This window comes from Gopherus evgoodei, chromosome 6 (genome assembly GCF_007399415.2).
Source record: "Gopherus evgoodei ecotype Sinaloan lineage chromosome 6, rGopEvg1_v1.p, whole genome shotgun sequence".
Classification (NCBI taxonomy): Eukaryota; Metazoa; Chordata; order Testudines; family Testudinidae; genus Gopherus; species Gopherus evgoodei.
In genome coordinates this window covers 39774934-39789622 of record NC_044327.1, presented here as the reverse complement: position 1 = coordinate 39789622, position 14689 = coordinate 39774934, and the positions used below count along the sequence as shown (strand labels likewise).

Below are 14689 nucleotides of genomic sequence, written 5' to 3'. Positions count from 1 at the left end.
AAAATAAGCTTAGGACTCTAGGGTGAAAATTTAGTCATTTTTTCTCTCCATATTTTGAACAGTTGAAACAACCACTTTAGTTTTCAAGCAGGTTTTTGTAGCGAAGTTACCAACTCTGAAAATAAGACTAATAAGAATAATTCTGACACACCTATCTATGCAGCATCATCAGCAGAGACTGATACATTCATTTTGAAAAAGACAAAATCCAATAAAATACTAGTTTCTTCTCTGAAGGGGGAAGAAGCTATACAAAATGAAAATTTAAAGTTAAGTAAATATATTGTAACAGGGAGGGCAACATCATGATGAGAAATGTAATATCAACCTGTCTGCAGAGATTTATTTTGCTGGAGCTGAAAATAAATGCATGTTCACATTTTATTTATTTATTTAGGACTGTTATTGTCAGTCTCAGATGGAGAAGAAAATTCTTTACAACAGACATCCAAAATGAAGCCTGAAAACAATCCCATCACCTTTTCAGGGATGGTTTCATGTTTGCTGCTTAAATATTTGCTCTACATAGCGCCTCTGTATATCTTATTTCTTGGAAGCACTTGTATCAGAAAGCTGTTAATTCCATTCCTTACACCCACTGCAGGAGTTACTAAAGAGCAATGCAAGCATTTGTTTCTCTATACTGCAACTAATCAGTTTGATTAGGTTTTAGGTTTCAATTTGAAGAGCTAAAATAGTTTTTGACATTGTTTTTCTTTTTTGAGTATACACAGTCTTCAGTGAATTTTTCTCAATTTAGGTCCTCATCTTATTATCATTGAAGTAAATGGAAAAATCAAGAAGGTAGGATTGGGTCCTCACACAGGAAAATATTTCCAAGTCTAAGGCAAGAAATCAGAAGCTTTGCATATTATTGTAGTCATAACCCATACACTTTTTAACATTTCCCAAATTCCTTCAATTTCACTTCTGCAGTGAATGCAATTTTGATTTGAATTCTGTCCTGAAATCTCATTATGAACAGCAGTAGATAATGTTTAAATTCTTAAATCCAATATCTTTTACCTTTATTTTAGAGATTATACCAAACTTCCTGTAATGCCAAGTAGGAATGTGTCAGGTATTTTAATTTGCAACTGCATAATCAGATACAATTCTATTATTCTCCCAAGTTTCTAACAGGTCTAATATACTGATATTTTCCCTCTGAATATTAAAAGTAAGGCAGATTACAGTTAGTGCAATGACTGCATGATTTAGTCTGCTAATGAATTCCCATGACTAATACTACACCAATGGCGCTGACTACTTAGTTAAAAACTGGCTACTGAGAAGTGAAAGCGAACATTCATTAGATACATCATATTGTTCAATCACTTGATAAGAATAAAACAGATATGCTTAATCCCAGCTAAGGTAATTAAGGGTCCTTCAAAAGGATTGTTAGTTGAAAAATGACGACAATAAGAGCAAACAGATGGATTTCCCCAAAGATATTGTTTATATACAATGAGCTATATGTAGTTGGTTTTCTTTTTTGTTTTTTTTCCCCCCTTTCCTTCCCTTTATATTGGCCTTAAGCAATAATGCATACAGTATATTACTTCCTTTCTCCTTATTTTGAAACTTCCCCTCCCTTTCATTCTTCCATAGTTTTCTTCCAGCTGATGATGGAATGGACTGAGATGCACTTTCCCTATGGAAACCAGAAGTACTGGGTCAAATTCAGCCCTGGTTTGAGCAGACAAACCTCCATTAAAATGAACTGAATTGTATCTGCTTACTCTAATGTTGAGTTTGGCCTATTTGGGGGAAATTGTGCAGTCTCTGCTAAATTTCATTACCCACAAGCTCAGCTTTGGTAGCCTGCCTGCTAGAATATAAACTATCGCTACTGTACCATCAGGTCAGCAAGAGCCCTGCTTATCTGGGGTGCAATTAGGAGGAGTGAAGCCCCTAATGTCAGTTAACTTTTCAAGATGGTTTTATTGTGCAAGAACAGCTACGAACAATATACAAATCTTTAAAGAACACTGTCTCTATGCAACAGAAAAAAATATGTTCAGAGACAATGGGACCTGATTTATTGGCTAAATCTGATTTAGTTTGGTCTTAATACACCTTAGAGTATTCAGCCGATTTAACTAAGTAGCAAAATAAATTCTGAAAATGGATTTTTCCCCTTCAAATAAAATCCCTTCAGTGACTTGAAAGTAAACCTTCAACTGGCATCCAGTCAATAGTGCGAATCTTCAGAGGAAATCTCCATAATGCACCTTCCATGGAGACCTTTTACCCTGTCCCCCAGCTCAAATATTAACTGGTTGTTGGAAGCAGATGTCCCCTTAACACTAGAAGGCTCTTTATAGAATTTTGAAAGTATTATCTCCTAGTGGCCAATCAGAGCTCTGCATTTCTGAATCTCCTGGAAAATTCTAACTATCAACATTCTCTCAAGCGATACCATTAAGGTAGAGAGAGAATTAATGTTGGCTAAATGTGCCCGTTGGGAAATAAATTTTGCTCAAACACGACACAAGAGGAAAACCCAACAAGATTATAAAAATACTTCACTTCAGCATGTAATATTCAGATACCCTCCCACAAGGACAAATTATATGTGATCCCCCTTGAAACTTCGAAGTACTCTCCCTTTCATGTCCTACCACATCTGCCATCCACCTACCTAATGTGTCCATCCCAAACCACACAACTTCTCCTTTCTCTGGGTCTTCCATTCTTATTACCTCTTTCAAGTTTCTGGATGCTCTGCCTCCTCCTTCCTTCTTTCCAAGTTTCTAATGACTAGCCACATCCATTTGCAGTTGGAAAGAGTGCCTACCATTATGTGCTGTTTTCCCACGTGGGCAGGTGGCTACCTCCCTACATAGTATTGTTCCCATCATTGGTTGGCAAATGAGTGGGTGGCAGGGAGAGGAATGAGAAACAAGCAGACAAATGGATAGGTGCACAGTAGCTGCTTGATGCTTTTACCCTCATCCATCTAACAGAAATGGAAGATTTCTGCAATTAGGATGGAGATTTGGCCTTAATCTCTCTTATATCAATTTAACCATCAGTAACAAGTGTTGTAAGGCTTAACTCCCTCATTCCTGACTTTTCCCAGAGATGAAGAGTATGGGGATCAATGATATCTGGAGAAAGAAGTAGAAGATGGAGCAGTAGTTTCGCAGTGTACGAGGATCAAATAGAAGCAGCACTGGTTTAGTCAGAAGGGGAGAACAGCGGGGAGTGGGAAGCAGTGGGCTGGATGGGGAGCCTGCACAGCCAGTCAACATATGGGGTAAAGACAGAGGCCCAGAGAAGCTGCTAGCTGGCATGCTGATTTAAAGCAATGTTGACAATTCTCATTATTTTATCACGAGTCTAGTGATACTTAGTGTTCTTCATAAAGCCTCAACTCCTGGATCATCTGAAAATCTCAGCTTTTTTTTTTTTTTTTAAGTAAGTTTCTAGCTCTCACAGTTGTGAACAAAGTTTTGAAAACATGAACCAAAAGGCTTAAAAACAAGAAGATAAATGAAAGGGACAAACATTTGTTTTCAAAAATCTCATGACTTTAACGACATTCACATGATTTTTGGGAGGCTTTTATATTTTTAAACACAGGGTTGGCAAATACTACTATACCAGTCAAAGAGCAGAATGGCAGCTACATGCCAGTGGCAAGCAGCAAGAGAAAGCTGAAGGAACAAGTCATGGGAAGAGCTGGTTTATAGGATCAGCTTTGTAGTATTCAAAGTTTTAAATCACTTTTGGAGTACTTGGATCGTTCCTGAGCTTCTTGTGCAGCAAGATGTTGCTTTGAAATGAAAGAGTTAATAAATCAATGCTCAAATATATTGAGACCCTTTGCTGAAAGGTGCTATACAAGTACCAGTTGTTATTCCAGGAGACTTGTTGACACTGTTAAAAATGCACAGAATATCACTACTGATGCAGTCATGCAGAACCTTACTATTAATATATCCTATCAATTAGTTGGATTTCGTTACTTATGGTGTTAGCCTTGCAAAAAAAGTGAACCACAAATAAATCATAAAAATGTAACATATCACAAAGACATACTAATAAAAACATTAACATATTTCATTTTAGGAGCGTATGATGGTTGTAAATATATGTTCCCTGTAAAATGGTGAAGGGTAAGTTCCACAAGTCCTTTCAGGTTTTCTCTGTGCAGCAACAGATCCTCCTGCTATACCTTAAACCTTTCTATACCAAACATCTTCTGTGAGCAAGCCAGGTGAGATATCATACCAGTTAAACAGACTTTTAAATTCTCTCCTTCCCCACTTTGTAATACAATAGGGCTAGTTGGAAAATCATACGATTTCAACAAAGTTTCCATGGAAAAAATGTTTTCTTGAAAATGAAATTTCCTCATTTCAATTTTTTTTCAGAAATGTTTCAAATTTGGTTTCAAAACAAAATTTCCATTTAACCCCCCCACACACACTTTAAATTATTTTCATATTATTTCATGACATCAGGTATTGTAGTGCATAACACGTAGAGCTGAGCTGGGTTGGATTGGAAAAATAATATTTTGACAAGTTCAATATTTTTTCCTATCCTGACTTGGGATGAAAAATTGAAATTTATAGATATATTTAGTAAAACTCCAATCTGAAAATCTGTTGACTGACATGCAAAGATTACTTCAGCTAACCCTGCCAGAGAGAAGTAGCATGTAAAAAAAAAGTCTGCATATTTTGAACAACTTTGTAGTATTGCTGAATTTTATACTTTTCAAAGATCAGTTTTCAACATTGATATAGATAATGAATATTACAGAATGTGTAAGTAAAATACCCAAATGGTCTCACAATATATTCCTGCTAATTTATCCTGCTGTTAAAAATTCCTCTCTCTTTCCCTGAGAAATTCTACTGACAATCAGACTGTTCAGTTACTTCAAAGGATTTCCTGCAGTGAAGTCAAGATAATTGATCTATTTTATTCCCCAATGAATTACCTGAAGCAGTTATGTGGGTAGCCAATACGAGTTTATTTTCAAACTTCTCTATTTTAACCATTTAAATGGAAATGTAAGCTTTCATTAAACTGAAATAATAGTTGTTTGAATGATTGTTTACACCAAGGAGCACACTTAGGCCTCCATTTTGCAAAACACTTTATGTATCTGAGTAGTTTTAGTCATATGAATTAGACTCAATAAATTCAGTGGGACTCTTTACATATTTTGGAGACTTAAAGTGGATGAGGTAATATCTTTTACTGCACCAGCTTCTGTTGGTGAGAGAGGGACAAGGTTTGGAGTTTACACAGGACTTCTTCTAGTCTGGGAAATGCACTCAGAGTGCATTTCACTCAATAACAGTAACACTACATATAAAAAGTCACTTGTGTGTCTACTGGATTGGGGCCATAGCAGATAGAATCTGGGGGTAATTCTGCAGTTGTATGATTTTGGAATCAATTTAATTTCAATTCAGTGTCCCAAAATCTTACAGAATGCCAATAAAACGATTCATTAAGTCTCATTCAATTCAGCATCTGTTCTTATTTTAAGGCACTTTAAAATATCTAAAACAGCCCAGGATTTCAAAATTAGAAAATGTTGAGGACCTTGGGACTGCATTCTCTAAGCCCAGCTAATTCTGTCAGTTTGGAGTGTCTCAGACCAATTTATATTAGATGGTAGTCCAGAAATCATCAGGATTCGCAAGACTTTATTAACATGCTAAGCAGGTTATCATCCTGTCATGATATTTCAATATTCAAGAACACTCCAACAGAAATCCTGAAAATCAGTCCTCAGACAGAAAATGTTGATACTATGGATGGCTAAAAGAATCCTTTTGAATCTAATGATTGTTGAAGATTACCAAACTGTCTAAAGGTTTGTATCTCTCTGTGACAGAATGCTGGGAACCAACAGCTGAGCCAGCACTCAGATCTCTTTAAATATCAATTAATTTTCCCCAGGATGGACCTGACAGGGTCTGTTTAGTGGGTTAGAACAGGTTGTGGGAGGACTAACAAGCCAACTGGCCCATTCACACTATAGCTATAAGGCTGCACAGGAAGAAAGTGCAGGGGAGAGAAAGAGGCAGGCTAGCAAAGCCAGAACCAGGAAGGATCTCCAGGTAAAGAAATCTCTTCTCTTTCCTTTCCTCAGTAGAGAATGGAGGAGAAATTGAAACTGTAAATAATTAGGGTGTATGGATCAGTAAAGTGGTGGGAAAAGCAAACGTAAATACACTACATAGAGTGTGTTTAACAATGAAAGGTCTCAGTCTGTGTAGACAGAGCAGAAGATGGGAGTGGGATGACGCCCTGTCTCTCACACACAATGTTGTGTAAGGAAACAGCAAATACTTGGATATAGCTTTCTAATGGAAAAAGTACATTCGAGTACTCCATTCAATGGCATACCCATTAAATTTTTATACATAGATGTTTGTTATTGGGGGAGCTAGTAGCAACCCTGTGTTTAGATTATCTAAGACTTTCCACTACAAGAGATTCTTGTGACCCTTTCTTTATAAGATCTCATACCTCCAGAGATTGCAACAGGACATAATATTCAACAGGGGGTGGGAAGAGCTCTCAGGCTAGACAAATTTGTTTCCTTTATTCCATGAAATTCCATTCAACTTCTGCTGAGACTGTTAAAAATCACCACCAACCTTCTGTTCTCTTGCTTGTGCTCCTCAGGAAAGTTTCAGCAACCTGATAAAATACTTGAACATGAAAATTGTAAGACTGGCAGGCTGCGGCCACCAAAGCAGCAGCGGCACATTGTCCTAGAAGCTCCCAGAGGACAGAGGGTAAGTTTGTGGATGACAAGAACCAATCCAACCCTATGTCAGTCCCCTTGTGTGTATGCTTTATGATACAGTCTTGAATTGCATGATATCACAAAGTTTTTCCACAGGACCCCTAGCTAAATCCCAGCACAGGATGGACTCACAAAATGGACAGAACTAAGCTTTCATTGGCAACCATAAAACTAGCATTTCCTAACTTTTGAGTATTTGATTTTGCAACCTAAATAACTTTTTTCATGTAATTGGACATGTAACTCATATATTAATAATGCATATATAAAATAATTCTTTGTGAAGCAGTTAGAGTTGTTAGCCATATACTTAACACAAAGCCAGAAAAAACTGCCTAACAGTACATACCCTTTACTCTTCTGCCCTAGGGTTGCCAACCCTACAGCATTGTTTTGGAGTCTCCAGAAATTAAAGATAACGTCACCAAGTGATCCATGCCCTATCACCCAATCCCAGCTTCTGGCAAACAGAGGCTAGGGACACTATTCCTGCCCATCCTGGCTAATAGATTCATGGAAGATAGGTCCATCAATGGCTATCTAGCTCCCTTTTGAACCCCATTATAGTATTGGCCTTCAAAACACCCTCTGGGAAGGAGTTCCACAGGTTGACAGTGCATTGCGTGAAAAAAAAAAAACCACACTTTCCTGTGTTTGTTTCCTGCTACCTATTAATTTCATTTGGTGGCCCCTTGTTCTTGTATTATGAGAAGGAGTAAACAACACTTCCTTATTTACTTTCTCTATATCACTCATGATTTTATAGACCTCCATCATATCCCCCTTAGTTGCCTCTTTTCCAAGCTGAAAAGTCCAAGTCTTATTAATCTCTCCTCATACAGAAGCTGTTCTATACCCCTGGTAATTTTGTTGCCCTTTTCTGAACCTTGTCATGTGATGAAACCTCTGGCAATACTTCCAACCAAAATTGGCAATCCTACTCTGCCCTCGGCACACCTCTGACCATTACAACAATCATCATTCACCTCTGACTATTCCTCACAACTTTAATTCTTCTCCAGACTCCTCCTTCAGAATAAGATATATTGGAGAAGATTTTATTTAAAACAGAATATTGTGTGTCCCCCATCCACGCAATCAAGGATGTGTGCACTGCACAAACTTTCAGTTATGAAGTACAGTATAAAAGAGCTAAAATGGATCCTACATCTAAATTTTACACTCCCCAAATCCTGTCTGTTGACCATATATACTCACTCTCTCTACTAAACTGTAGAGACACAAACAATACAAGATAGGAAATATATATGTAAACTATGAAAAGCTAGATGGCCATGAAAAACATTCAGCCAGAGATCAAATTTAAAAACTTCTTATAAACATATGAAATAAAAAACAAAAACTACAAAAAAAATGCAAAAAGCCCAAAAACTAACCCTGCATTAAGCATCACACTGATTGGCATGCTCTTAGAGAAAAGACAGAAATTCCACCTCCCCACCTCCATTGCAAGCTCACTTTTTATAGAGTAGTACCAGGTACCTTCGTATATTAAATACACACACACACACACACACCCCGCCGTCTGCAAATTCTTATTATTGTGTTTAGATCTTTATGATTATTTTGAAAAACAGTCTCCCCAAGACGATAAACTCAAGCGCATATTATATATTTTCCACTTGATAGACTTTTTGATCTTACTGCAGCAGCAGAGCCGTCACAGCTTCTAAACTCCTCAAAATTAATTGCTCATGATAAAAGCAAAGGATGGCAGAGCATAAAGGTGTTGAAACATCTAGTTTTATCAGACTAATTTGGGTCAAATAAAGAGGTTTGATTTATAATTTTTTTTAAATGTCTCATTCCCTTCAGAAATCTAATTCTCTTCTACCTAAAAGACAGTGCAATGTAACAGAGCAGTAAAGTAGCAGCAGTTATCAGTAAAGTTAAAGAAACACAAAGTAGTACAAATTACACACAATTCTCCATATTTTATGAGAAACTCAGCAAATTTTTAGCTATGCCAAGATTTTTGTCTGAACATTACATGTGCAAATTGGTAAAAGTGACGTCCTCTTTCACCAATCCTTCATAAAATAACTCGTCTATGACATCTTACAACATATGCTTAAAATTTTGTGGAGTAGGAGAAATATAGTGGTTCAGCATAGCACAAAGTATTTGCTGTATTCTACTCCAAACATCATCTGAAGAAAGGGGTGTTAGCAAGCCAAAAAGGTGGCCACATATTGTTCATCCTATACCTATTCTCCTCACAAGCCAAAACTTCAGCATTCATCTGCCCTAATTATATTGTTAATGGTATTTGCCATATTGACTGTACAACATCAGGCTATGCTGATTGATGAATACTTGGATCTCTTCTCCCAAAGTAGAGCATGCAAACATGGCAACCTCCAACTTATTCATGGGATATCATGGCCATCCATTTAGGTATTCATATCTTTTTTTTGTCCTATTAAAATTAATCTGTTTTAAGTTTAATTTTAAAAACCTAAGTATGCATATCAATAATGCAAAAAAGATGATAATGTTGGCATTTTAATAACCCAGTTACTAAAATATCTACCTTTGCTTTGTCAAAATTCTGAAACTGAGGTTAGAAGATGCAATATTGATATTCATCCATTATGTAGCACACCTCCAGAAATCCCAAATGCATTCAATTTTGGGGATTCTGATAACTAACAGAATATCAAGATATGCAGTGTAGGCCTACATGCAGCAAGAGCGCTCTTTCATTAAATGAACATTGTAATTTATAAAAGCACTCTGTGGGCAAAAGCAGCCACCATTCCACAGCAGAGTGGACAATTTTTATGTTAATAATTTCACCCACAGAACAGCACCAGGAAAATTACTTTTTTGTCTAGTACAGATATGTGAATTTTGTAAAGTATGTGTTAAAAACAGAAATAAGTTAGGAATCAAAGCTGAGCTGGGACATACAGACAAGGATTCAGATTTATCTACCATTTCACAAAAATGAAACAGACATAAGAGTTTTGGGAGCAGACATTTTGCCCTGAAGGTGACAATTAGCCAGAGCATTCATCTGCAGGATTGTTCTTTAGTTTTACTATTCAAAGTTCAACTTCTACTCACAGGGACTCTTGAATCTTATTCACATGGTCAACAGGACTCATTGCTGCAACAGAGGAATCTTGAAAAGGGATCAAAAGCCAAACTAAAGGGCAAAGAAGAGCTGCAGACAATAATCAAACAGAAGAAAGGATTTGTCTCATACATACAGACAGCCAAGTAAAATTAATTTTAAGGATTGTTGTGGAAAGCATGTATAGTATTGTTGCAATTTTATTTGGAGATCAAAAGTTGTAATATGATTGTGTGCATGAATGTTATATCACATATATTGGAAAAGGCAGCTCTCCAAGCTCTCCACCTCCTCCACCCCACCAAAAATTAAGACCAATATGGCTGCTCATCCATCAGCATAGTTAGGAAATTAGAAAGAGACTTCTTATCTACCAATACAGGATCATCCAGTATTTTTTTTTTTTACTGCTTTTTCCAATCTTGCTATACTGGCACCAGATGACCTAAAAACACACATTTTCTTGCTCTTTTACCTGTCAAACCCTCTGTTACAAAACGACTCAGTGGATGAGCTGCAGAATAATGCCCAGATCCTGAAAAGACAAACACTTTCTTGACCTTGTGCATGACCAGGCCCATGGATGCCACATACATAAAGCTAAGGCTCTGCAGGATTAGGCCCTAATAAGAAACATGCTAACTGGAAAACATCTTTGGTTCTATCAATTTATATAAGTAGTAAACCCAAATGCTATTTGGGTCAACAGATTTCTAAATCTATACCAACTACTATTTTCAGCCCTCTCCCCTCCCCCCCAATTGTTTCTGTAAATATTAAAGAGTCACAATTAATTTGAAATTTTTTTTAATAGTTACTAGTAGGGATGGCCAGCAAACAAGAATTCTGTTTATGCAAACAAACGTCAAAACTGAAATTTTTCATTCCACAGAGCAACAAAAACACTTTCTGAATTTTTTCATGGAAAAAACTCTACAGAAAGACACCAATATAGCCAAACCCTAGTGCCCAGATCACTCACTTGGAATGTAGGAGACTCAAGTTCAAGTTTCTGCCCTTTCTGATCCTGGTCCACTTCATATAAATAATTCAATGTTCACTGGTTCAGATAGAACGTGACTGACTCTATAGCCCAGTGGTTAGGGCACTTGCCTAGCATGTGGGAGACCTCAGTTCAAGATATTAATCAGATATTACACCTGTCCCAGAGCCTGTCTGCCAATGTTTGTGGTTTTACATCATATTTTCCTATTTTTAAAAAATATTCTTCTCTTCCTCACTGCTGTGTAAAAGACTTACGGGTTTGCCTCAACAAATTCACCGTGGATTCTCTGCCTTTCCAGTTCTTGGAGCAGGTAGGAAGGCTGAGCCCCCAACTCTCTGCTGCTCTAGTTACTGGAACTGAGGAGAGAAGTAGAGAGGGAATGAGCCAGGGTGCTCATCCTGGCAGCCCCCCAGAAAAGCTTTTGTCTGTTTCACTGGCAGAAACTGAAATTGACAGGAGCCTTCCAGCTGGGCAGCCAGGGAGATAAAATTCCTATTTTTCCAATAGGAAAAGCACATTTTGTTGGCAATACTTAAATGCTCGGTGAAAGTTTTGGTTTCACAAAAAGGGATTTTTGTGGGGGGGGGTGGAGTGGAGGGAGGAATTCAGACAAAAAAATTTCAACCAGCTCTGATAAAATAAATAAATATGGGAGGATGTTTACTAGTGGTGAGATAGATAGAGATAATTGAGGAGAAGTGAGCAAGAATATTGCAGGTGTCCTGGGTTACCAACATATAGTAAATATAGTAATACTCCAGGGATTGAATGACTCTGGAAAGGGCGTGAAAATTGGACAGGCATTGGAAAAGAAAGATTTGGTATTAAATAAAGAGTCACTATGAGGACTGTAAAACATTTTATTAGAGAATTCCAGTGTTTGGGAAATATATATATGTAAGATAAGTGTTTGTGGAATGCCTGAAGGCAGACACTAAAGAGAGCAAGAAAGTAGTAAAGAGCGAACTCACCGAACTGAAAGAATATATCAGGCCTGTTTCTCGTCAACTGTTAAAGGACACTATTTATTCAAATCCTCTGCACTTTAATTTACACATTTGAAGAACTGACTCACATAGTGATTACATTCAAAAAGAAAGTTGTGATGATCCCACTAAATATAAGGTGTTCATAGACCTGATAGATGTGGGGATATCAAAATGTACTTAGCTTCACCTTTCCCATGGCTATCATGCAGTGTTTATCTGTCATGCCTTAATAGAATGCCTCTGAAAGACAGCAATCCTATGCTTTGCATCACCAGACACACAGACAACTGGACTAAGAGGTAACATCAACCTGTGCCTGAACTATGATATATTACGTCTCAGCATTCTAAAGTGACAGGGAATTCCCCGCCCCCCCCCCCCATGTAAGCATAACCCTCAAGTGTGATAACTACCAGAAATAACCTATGGACAATATGTTGCCCTTAATACTCCACTACTTCCCCAAATGTTATCACAAACGATGCCAATAGCTGATGTACACGCACCCAGGGTGAAACTCTCCATAGAAAGGAGTTAAATATGTCATGCAGTAATTGCACCCAGGAAGTTGTAAAGGGGTATTGTAAAACACTCTCCTTTGTGTGGTCATGGCACACACTCCAAAAGGTAGAATAGATGTGCAGGCTCACCTGAGTCCCAAACAGCTTCAGTGAGTGGACTTGGAGTAGAGGTATCCAGGTGTAAAATGCAAGGACTGGGACAGGAAGAGGAGATGTGTTTGTGAAGAAATGTGATTTGAGAGAGACAGAGGTGCAAAACAGTTTCTCCTGGGGACAGGTTAGAGGTGCCTTACCAAAGGTTTCTGCAGTAAAGAGCTGTCTGTGTGCAGTATGTTACTACCCTGTCCAAGGGGACAAAACGTCTGTGAACTCTGCGTACAAATTACACTAAAAACACCTCATCACAATTTCTCTGTACAGGAAACTGACCTATAAGGCCCCACAACTCTGCATTTCCCTGAGTAAAATTTATAGAAGTGCTTAAGCGATTTAGGCATTTTTAGACAGGTGACCCATCTTCATTTCAGTCTAGTATTTCAGACAAAAATATTTACTAACTTTGAAGAGCTTGAACACCAACATAACATAAATCCACATAGTGCTGTATATAAAGTCCTTTAATCATTCCTGATAAGCTTGTTTAATCTTCCCTCACTCAATGACAAATGATTAAAAGAGCTAAATATAGATAGCTTGACTAAGAGATGACTAAGAATATGTTGCTGGGGGTTTGTGATTTTGTTTTTCGTGGGGAGGGAAAGATGTCAATAACATACAAATATTTGAAATGTTTATAAATACCAAGAACAACAACAATTTTGGGGGGTTCAAGCAAGTTAACTAAGAGTAATGCGATGAAGTTAAGAAAAAAAATTATTATTATTACTACTTGTATATTCAAGACACCTAGAGGCTCTACTCAGAGACCAGGACTCCACTATGCTAGGCACTGTATACACAGAGTAAAAAGAAAGCCCCTACCTGAACGGGGTTCTTGGAAAACTTCCTGACAGGGATTTGTATCATGTTGGATTACTGCTTCCTAAATGGTAGGAGCACCATCATTTGGAACATTTAAACTCAACTGGGCGGGAGGGGACTTAGAAAGTGTTTTACGGGGAACAATCTTATGCTTTCATGGGAGGCTAGCCTGGACAACTTAGGGCTAGTCTAAACTAGAAGTGCAACATTGGCGCAGCTATACTGAGGCAGCTGTGCCACTGTAGCATGTCTAGTGAAGACGCTCTACGCTGATGAGCACGCTCTGTTTGGTTGGCATAATAAATCCACCTCTGCGAGAGGTGGTAGCTATGTTGGGGAGGGAAGCTCTCCTGCTGACGTAGTGCTGTTCATGCCGGTACTTAGGTCAATGTGACTTATGTTGCTTGGGGAGTGGTTTATTCACACCCCTGAGCAACATAAGTTATACTGAAGTAAGTGGTAGTTTAGACCTGGCCTTAATATTGAAGGTATAGACAAATCCAAACAGTTTGTTTTTTTTAATAAATCTGCTACCTCCCTGAAGTGTTTGATTTAACCACAATATTGACACAGATGATTCTAAAAATGAATCCTTAACTGCTCTTAAAAAAAAAATCTCTGGACATTGCCTTCACACCCAAATAATTGCTATTACAGAATGACCACTTTTGCGTGTGAAATATCAGCAAGTGAATATGGATACAGCTACTCTCTTTATATATATTAAGAATAAGTTCTGGTTTGAGGGTTTCTGTAGTCAGCAAGTTCCCCCTTATTAGTTACCATTGCTGTAACAATCTCTTTGCATTCCTCAATTCTACTGTACTTCAGAGATTACAGCATTAAAATTATTGGCACATGGCAGAGAAAGAATGCAAATGTAGCTAAAAATTCCCTGTTTGAACTTGCTTTAGTGCTTTCATGTCTGTGGTATTCACACAGTCTTTCCCAATACAATAATCAAGCAGTAATCCATTCTACCCCAGAGTACTGGGGCTTCCCCAGCCTCTTCTATTAATGCTTGATATTTATAGATTTTTTCCAAATGTTAATTTATCTGTACATTGCTACTATATTCAAAGTCTAATGTCTCTTGAGGTGGGGTATAGAGTAGGAAGTTCTTCATCACATCACGCAAACAGCCTAAAATGATTAAATAATACATAGCTTGCTTCCCCTCAGCAATTCTCTCAGTGGCACAGTTGCAGTGCTTTTCAAAATGCTGTTACAGTATGAGAAGCTATTGTAAGAAATGCATTTTCTCTCAACTCCTCCCATATCGAATTTGTTCATTTTGTGAGT

The 14689-nt window shown here is 37.6% G+C and overlaps 1 protein-coding gene and 1 long non-coding RNA gene across 2 annotated transcripts in view; one reads left to right on the top strand and one right to left on the bottom strand.

Annotated features, from left to right (window-relative positions):
• The window catches only part of TRPM3 (transient receptor potential cation channel subfamily M member 3), a 602605-nt gene that overhangs the window by 443774 nt on the left and 144142 nt on the right, over positions 1–14689 (bottom strand).
• The window catches only part of LOC115653455, a 30228-nt gene that overhangs the window by 13178 nt on the left and 2361 nt on the right, over positions 1–14689 (top strand). Inside the window, exon 3 of the long non-coding RNA XR_004000927.1 lies at positions 6667–6779. This is a non-coding gene — a long non-coding RNA (uncharacterized LOC115653455). The remainder of the gene's footprint in view (positions 1–6666; positions 6780–14689) is intronic.